This window comes from Schistocerca gregaria, chromosome 2 (genome assembly GCF_023897955.1).
Source record: "Schistocerca gregaria isolate iqSchGreg1 chromosome 2, iqSchGreg1.2, whole genome shotgun sequence".
Taxonomy (NCBI): Eukaryota; Metazoa; Arthropoda; class Insecta; order Orthoptera; family Acrididae; genus Schistocerca; species Schistocerca gregaria.
The window spans coordinates 410,838,834-410,847,097 of record NC_064921.1 but is presented as its reverse complement, the minus strand read 5'-3'; the positions used below and the strand labels follow the sequence as shown (position 1 = coordinate 410,847,097).

The following is an 8,264-nucleotide window of genomic DNA, read 5'->3' as shown; positions in this document are numbered from 1 at the left end:
GAATAACAGGGACAGATGGAGAGATGCTTAACAGTATAACAACAGTCAGCTGAGGTCCACAAATCGACTGGTAAAGAGAATGTTCGGAACCGCTTCAGAATCTTTCTCACCAGCTTGCTTCTTCTTCGGTGTTCCACTCGCTGTTCCCTGAACGAAGTTGCCATCAGTCTGCGACCAGCCCTAGCCCTCACACTGCAACGTGTTCCGGCTGGGATCTCCTCAGTTAATGTCCCAAGTACGTCTCCTTGAACAGTGCCTCGAAGTGAGAGAACAGAAACGAAAGTCAGTCTTTGCCTTCAAACACAAGACAAACAAATTACCACTAGAATCCCAGCGGCTTGTTAGACTCCACGCCGCTCTGAGGAACACAGTCTGGCAAGATGAATCCGCCATAAGTCACACCCTGATACAATCTTAACTTGCCGTGTTGATGGAAGGGACACCTATTTCGGTTTAGGTGCCAAAAATCAATATTTTTCCAGAAAATGACAGCCAAACTTTCGACGCTACTTCATCACTCCTCCGGCGTATCGCGAAACCTAGTGATTTGGTAGCTCAGTGGCTAAGAGTGAAGTTTCGAAATTTCTCGCCCCATGTTCAGATCCAGTCCACTGTTTTTCTTTTCTTTTGCTGTTGCGGAAGTATGTCTCATCATTATTTTTTGTAACATCGCAAAATACAATGGAATTATTGACAAGTGGAATACACATTTCAAATATTATCAAAAATGGATTGTATCGTCACCGGTCTTAAATAATCTTGCGCATTCACAAAAAACATTCAGAGCATAAACATTTGGAGCACGACGATCATTGTGCGAAGGCAGATATACGACAGTCATATCTTTTTTATGTATATATGATTAGGAAAACAACCTCGCGATCTGGCCACAATTTCGCTGTAAACCACACATTTTGAAGCATTTTGTCGAAAGCTGAAGCCTGTAACTGATTATGGATCAAATTGTGTATTTTAGCTGCACTGATCCTACTTGTGATTTTATTTGCTGTGTGATGTGAGTAAGGCACTTCTGTAGTCGGCGAATGTACTTCTTCATCTGTTAGTATACATCACAGGGTTTACATAGCAGCATACATTAGGTCGGGATTAATTTTACTGAACATGTCGGTATTACGGTTTAAGCGACAAATAACCCATCTTTTAAGATGGATAGTTTTGCTCACCCCACCAGACAATAACCTACAGAAACTATTCTGTTTTTACGTAAGGTGGTAAAACTTTGTCCAGAAACTGATGATAGAGTTCTTTCCAGATATTTAGGGTGCTGCGTGCGTATTCTTTCGTACTTCCAAATTTGTCTCTAACTTCTTGTAGACTAACGAAAATTGTTGGTAGTGGTTTTCTGGAGGGTGTTAATTTCTGTCAGCTGTGACGATAAAATCTATTTTTAATTAGACTTGAAATCTTTACTTCTTTTGCTATTCATTACATTGTATTTCACAATGTCATGAAAAATATTGATGTCACATACAGCAACACACGTCGCGACAGCGAAAGAAGAAAAGCATACGATTATGTTTTAACACGGAGCAAAAAAAAAAGTCAAAATTGTGTTCATAACCACTGCACTATCAACTCTGTTGGTTTTTGCATGGAGTGAGTAGCTCGATAAAATCGCAGCGAAACTTTACCGTCACTTTCTAGGAAGCAACTCCGTCTTGTCGCAAGACATTTATTTTAGTCCTTTTAAGACTCTACCAAGTTTCGATCGTATCCGAGAACGACCTATGGCAAGTTCCTCTTGGCAGAGAGCAGTCTTAGCTCCGGTAGATGGGACTTGCTGCTCCCTCTTACAGGACGCCATAGAACTCGTTGCTAGATAACGACTATCAAAAATAGCATAGCGGGAAGGCCTCTATCGACAATCTCTCCGTGAGCCGCTAAATGGCTCATTTAGGATCCACGGAGGAATAACTGTTGCATTGTTACACCGCTAGTGGAGGAAATATATTTTCCATGCAGTCAGTATTGTGAATACGCTTGCCGCGTTAGTTCATACGAAAATGTTAGCTTTCCACAAAATCCACTATCGTCTTTGTCGAGACTGCTGGTTGAAGAAATCACGCTGATATAAAGATGTAGAGGTACTCATTACAACGAGAGATTACATTGACGACTCTCAGTTTTCTTGTTTCCATCGCGATTAATGATACGGGACGTACTCATGAACATATATGCACACATCTTTTTTTTATTTTTGTCTAGTATAATGGATAAAACTGCCCCAGAAATAAATTAAAATTTGTTCCAATCGCCCGGTTCCAACCAAGGTGTGCAGCAAGCTTTGCGCTAGAATTTGTGGCAGTTCAAGTAAGATCTTGTGATTCGTAAGACTGCGCTCGGTAACAGACAATTTTTCTAGACTACTATACTTGATGTATGACTGATGTTCGACACATCTCTGGGAAACGGTGTGAACAGGTTTTCCCAAGTAACAACTCTTTCATTCACACTGAATGTTCGAAACAACTAAAGTCGGGACTGACATTCACAGGACGCCCGAAAGAGGGATTTAATACCAGACCTTTTTAATATTTGTCCAGTTTTGTTTGATATTGCTCGACACGACGAAAGGAACCTCGTGTGCTGAATTTGTTCGGTTGAATGACTGGATTTGGGTTTGCGTTTTCTGAAGAGAGTTGACTTAATTTCATTTTGTCTGAAGAAGGGGTTTAATGGTTTATTTCGACACAGAAATGTTTCTCGTTCGATATGTTTTCAGCGCGACATTTGTGCAACTAGAACTTTTTTTACAAATAATCCGCCGTGAAAGACTTCGTTGTAATATATACTGACCTGGACAGTGATAAACACACACACAGACACTGATTGTTTTGCGTACACGAGGTATAAAAGGGCAGTGCGTTGTACTCAGCTGATTCTTGTGAAAATGTTTCCGACGTGATTATGGCCACACGATGGGAATCAACAGAATTTGAATTGGGAATAGTAGTAGGAGCAAGACACATTGGACATTCAATTTCGGAGATAGTTGAGGAATTAAATATTCCGAAATCCTGTATGCCAAGAGTGTGACAAGAATACCAGATTTCAGGCATTACCTATCACCACGGATAACGCAGTGATCGACGGCCCTCACATAACGACAGAGGTCACTGGCCTCTGCGTCAAGTTGTCAGTGCTAACAGGTGGCACAGAGCCTGCGCCATATTGCTGCGCAGGCTACCAGTTAGACGGAGTCTCAAGCGTACGTCTGTCAAGATAGAACCATGCGTCGTCTCTGCATGAGATTACTTATGTCGTTAAATGATATTGGCGCTATCAGAAAGGCGCTACGCCTTAAAACGGAAGCGAGACTCAGCGCAGAGAAGCGTAAAATTTTAGTCAGTGGCCTACTCGACTCTAGCACTATACCATGCAACCCTCTGTTGCCTGAGTTATATTGTCGCCGGTGAACGATGTGTGGCAGCTCGAAACCAGAAACCACCTTCCTATAAACTGTGCCCAAAAATTCTGGGTCACGCTCTGGCTGTAACCTCTGCCAGGATTCCAGCTGTTATCATCCGTCTATTCGTCACAGCCAATCGAACAATCCTGCAACATTATTGTGGTGGAGTGCATCCGGAAAGACATGGTGCTCTCTATTCTTGCCACAATGTTGTGTCCTCCTCACAGCCACCCCTTCTCCAGTCAGTGTGCTACTGCCAAATGTGTGATCCATCGGTATGGTATTCCCATGTTCATCACGTAAATTATTCTACATTTCGCAAAGTCCCAAAGCTGCACGTGTATATCCTCTGGACAAGCTGTGTTGCAACATCCACCTGAGAAGTTCCAGTAACGTTAGACACACTCACTATCCATAACCTCATTTTTCATTTTTAGGTGGACCTTGCTTTCTCTATTGAAAGTAAGTTCATCTAAGGACGAAATTTCAAATCAACATATCCCACAAGCATGTCATTGTTGAAGTGTCAGTTTGCCAGCGTTCGGTCAGGGTATTCATAGCGCAACACGTTTCCCTTCCCGCCAGTGCCGTTCCGTTATTCCTGTAGTTTCTGCTCCTGAGTACTGATGTCCGTTCCTTTCCAGCGTGTATGGTTTGCGTTTGCTATTTCCCTGTTCGCCTTTATTTTCAGAGTATCTGGAATAGTGATTCGTTTTTCTGTAATAGTACAATATCTGCCCGTGTATCTCTATTTTAAATAAATGCATCAGCTAACTCCAGGTAAATGCAAATCGAGAATCTTACCGCGGTACCGTCTCTAGAAACGCTCTTGTTGCCACGATGTTTTCAGTTCTTTCCTAAAGATACTGAACGAGTATAGCCCTAACCAGTTCCAGATTTCGAAATTAGTTATCAGTAATTGATAACAGGTAAAGAGACGAGTGTTTTGCTGTGTTGTTGATACTACTTCTTTTCGATTGCCAAGATACTGAAACAAGTGTGTGTGTGTGTGTGTGTGTGTGTGTGTGTGTGTGTGTGTGTGTGTGTGTGTGCGTGTGTATGTGTGTGTGTGTCTGCTTTAACGATGTTTGAGAAACTGGGGAAAGGAAACTATAGCAATACAGCATATGCCAACCATTTCACAATGAAACTCGTTCTAAAAAATATACGTGAAATGTGCGACTAAGTTCAACTGAACATCGTTAACAAGAAAATATCACAGACAGTTCTGCTAAGAAAGATCTGGGCTTGGATATTGAGCACATGTATGAGCCACTTGTGCGAAAACATTAACTGCAACTATTGACGTTGAAGGTCATTAAAATCCTACGCCACTTTAAAAAAATCCAAGAAATAAAAAGAGACAGAGAATGTTCTCATGGCATTAATATCTGGGTCGACAAAAATGTTTTTTATCTTATGCAATAAAATACTCGATCCATAGCGTTGTATCACTCACCGAAAACATGGTTTCAGTATCTCCACGGTTTTGCACTATGTGTATCCACAGCTCTCGAAGCACTCTGTATGATCGCGATATTGTTCACGTTGTTGTTAAATGCAGCAAATACAGTGAAAGAAGTGAGATATATGAGACTCTTTGAGTTATTGTCAAGAACGGAAGTTTTCAATTTTATTTAAGCATAATCTGCTATTTTATGTATATGAAACTGATCTAAGATTCTTGTCCCAACGAAGTATAAGACATCTTGTTTCAAAGTAAGTCGTACTGATGAATAAGGTGACATTATTTTATCTGTCATTTCATCCAGGTGGGAGATGCAATCAAACCGCCATTCAGCCAAAGGAAAGGCAAAGTACACAAAGACGACTAAAAATAAATTACAATACAGTAAAAACTCGATTAACCGTCACTCTTTAAACCGTCCGTTTCTGTTAACCGTCACTGCTGTAACAGCATAGTAATACTGTAATAACAGAACGTTCTAAGGTGCAGTGACGCGTTCGCTTTGTTTATTTACTCTATTTTATTGGGAAGTGAATGTACCCGCCCGCCGTAGAATGGTACATATAATATGACCTTCAGTTGACGTGCTAACACATCTCCCAATTTTCTTGTCTTTGTCTCACTTGTGAGTCAACAATCACCACTGGATCGGTTTCCAGTTGTGACGAGAAGACTGTAATCTAGCGGGCTATGCCGTGTTACGTGTTTTCCACTTGAATAAGCTTTATTGACTAATATTTTACACTACCGTATTTAGTGCAGGTGTGTGTGATACACTGACTTGATAAAATGTCTGAAAAACGTAAACGTGTTCTTTTAGGACTTAATCAAAAACTTGAAATTATAAAACGCTTAAGAAAGGGCGAAACTGTGACAAGTGTAGCGCTGATTTATGGTATTGGAAGAACAACAGTTAACGATATAAAACGTGATGCTGATAAAATAGAACAACATGTGTCAACAATGCAGAGCATGGATGGAGATGTGCGAACAAGAAAGACAATGAAACGTGCACAGTATGATGAATTGGACACTGCAATGTACCGATGGTTTATACAAGTAAGAAGTCAGGGAATTCCACTTTCAGGACCTATAATAATGGCCGAGGCTGTTGAAATGAACAACAAACTTGATGGTGACTCTTCTTTTAAAGCAAGTATCGGATGGCTCGAAGAGATTAAATTTCGTCATGGCGTTCGCCAACTTGATATCAGTGGAGAAAAACTCAGCGTTGATAGCTCTGTAATTGCTGAGTTCCAGGAACAATTTAAAGAAAAAATGGCTGAATTGAATCTTGTCAGGGAGAGAGTTTTCAATTGTGATGAAACTGGGCTTCATTGGAAGGCTTTACCACAAAAGACATTAGCATCACTCTCTGAAAAAGCTGCTCCAGGTTTCAAGGTACAAAAAGATCGCATCACTTCTATGGTTTGCGCAAATGCGACCGGCAGTCATAGGTTACCCCTGCTTGTGATTGGGAAACCAAGAAAACCTCGTGCATTCAAGAATTTGAATTTGAATTTGAATGCTCTCCCTGTACAATACTACGCTCAGAAGAGTGCTGGGATGGATATATCAATTTTTTATGACTGGTTTCACAAACAATTTGTACCTCAAGTTAGAGCACATTTGGCTGAAAAAAGTTGCCACAGAAAGCGCTATTGTTATTAGACAATGCCCCAACGCAGCCTACTTGTGAAATGAAAAGTGATTAGGGCAACGTAACATGTCTCTTCCTTCCACCAAACACTTATACAGCCCATGGATCAGGGAATCATCGAAGACATTAAAGGTCGTCATAGAAAAATATTTATCGGAAGTTTGCTCTCATCTGATGAATCAACATCTGTAAAACAGTTTTGGAGGTCTTACAGTATTAAAGATGCCATTTTCAATGTTGCCAGTGCATGGAGTGATATATCAGTGTCAAATCTCAAGAACGGCTGGAATAAACCTTGGCCTCAACCTAGAGGTGAAGAATCGGAGGAACCTGAGTGTATGACAGTTGACGAGTTGGTCAATTTGTGCAATAATTTACAAATCAGCACAAATTTGATGTCAGAAGAAGTATCAGAATGGTTAGAGTGTGACAAAGTGGACTGGGGTTATCAAATTTTGAGTGATGACGAAATTGTTGCCAGTGTAAGTGCCACCAAAGAAAAAGAAGAAGGGGCTGATGAAGACGAGTTTTCAAAACATGAAGAAAAACAAACTAATAGCCATTCAGAGGCCGAAACAATGCTGTCCAAGTACATAGAACGGTTCGAAATTCAAGAAGATGCTAATGCAACGCAGGCACTACTGCTCCGAATATTACGAAATATTGCCGCGGTGAAAGCTCGAACATCAAAAAGGCAGAAGAAATTGACTGACTATTTCCAAGGTAGATAAACTATTTCACCTGTAAGTTTATAGTACAGTACAGTACTATATTTTCACAACTTTTGTAGCTACTGTACGGATGTTTTTATCATGTAATAAATAGTTTTATTTGCTATTACAATCGTGTTTAATTTGTTTTCGCTCCGAAATATTACTATATTACTGTGAGAGTGATATGTGTCTATACAAAAAATAATTGATTGAGGTTATGTTTTGGAGGAATACAGACAGTGTTTCTGTTATCCGTCTATTCGCTCAACCGCCACGACGAGTTTCCAATGTATTAATATTTGCAAAGCATTTCAAGTCTTGTAAAGGATGAATATGATAATTTCCTGCTCCTAATTTGTCAGTTTATAAGATCTTCCAGTGCCTGAGTACAAAACCTTTATTTCTTTATTTTGTGTGTACGAAAACATCTTATTTTCTATGCGCACTGGAATTTCTGCAGTTGAGATGTCCATATCACATTTATATTTTTGGTGATCATTAGTTTTATCTTCTAGGAAACGAAAATGGACCGAACCCTAGGCTTCTTGTCTTTATTCCATGGGTAGTGAGTGTTGCACACATATTTCTGCTTGAGATAGCAGGTTTCCCATAGAATGCAGATGCTACCATTCTGCGAGATGCCTGCAGAAAGTATACGAGTTGCTTTGATAAACAGAGCAGAAGTGAACGAAAGTCAAGGCCTCCGTGGCGCAATCGCCTAACGCGTTCGGCTGTTAACCGAAAGGTTGGTGGTTCGAGCCCACCTGGGGGCGAAACCGTTTTAATCGCCACCGAGGAGAGGACATATGTCGACTTTGATAGAGATACACAGCTAGTGTGACAATTTGGCTGTGTTTGAATGATGCCACAGAGCCTTATACACATTCAGCCACGTGACACTGGAGGTAAAATCATGGCCCTACGCAGACGTTCTACTGTTTTCCTACTCATTCGGCATGTGTGACACTGCAGTAGAGCGTCGCCCACTACAAA

The 8,264-nt window shown here is 40.6% G+C and overlaps 1 non-coding gene across 1 annotated transcript; it reads left to right on the top strand.

The window, feature by feature from the left end:
* The first annotated feature begins 7,970 nt into the window (after positions 1 to 7,970).
* Trnan-guu (transfer RNA asparagine (anticodon GUU)) lies at positions 7,971 to 8,044 on the top strand. Its single transcript has one exon. It is a non-coding gene; the product is annotated as a tRNA-Asn (tRNA).
* Positions 8,045 to 8,264: the final 220 nt, after the last annotated feature.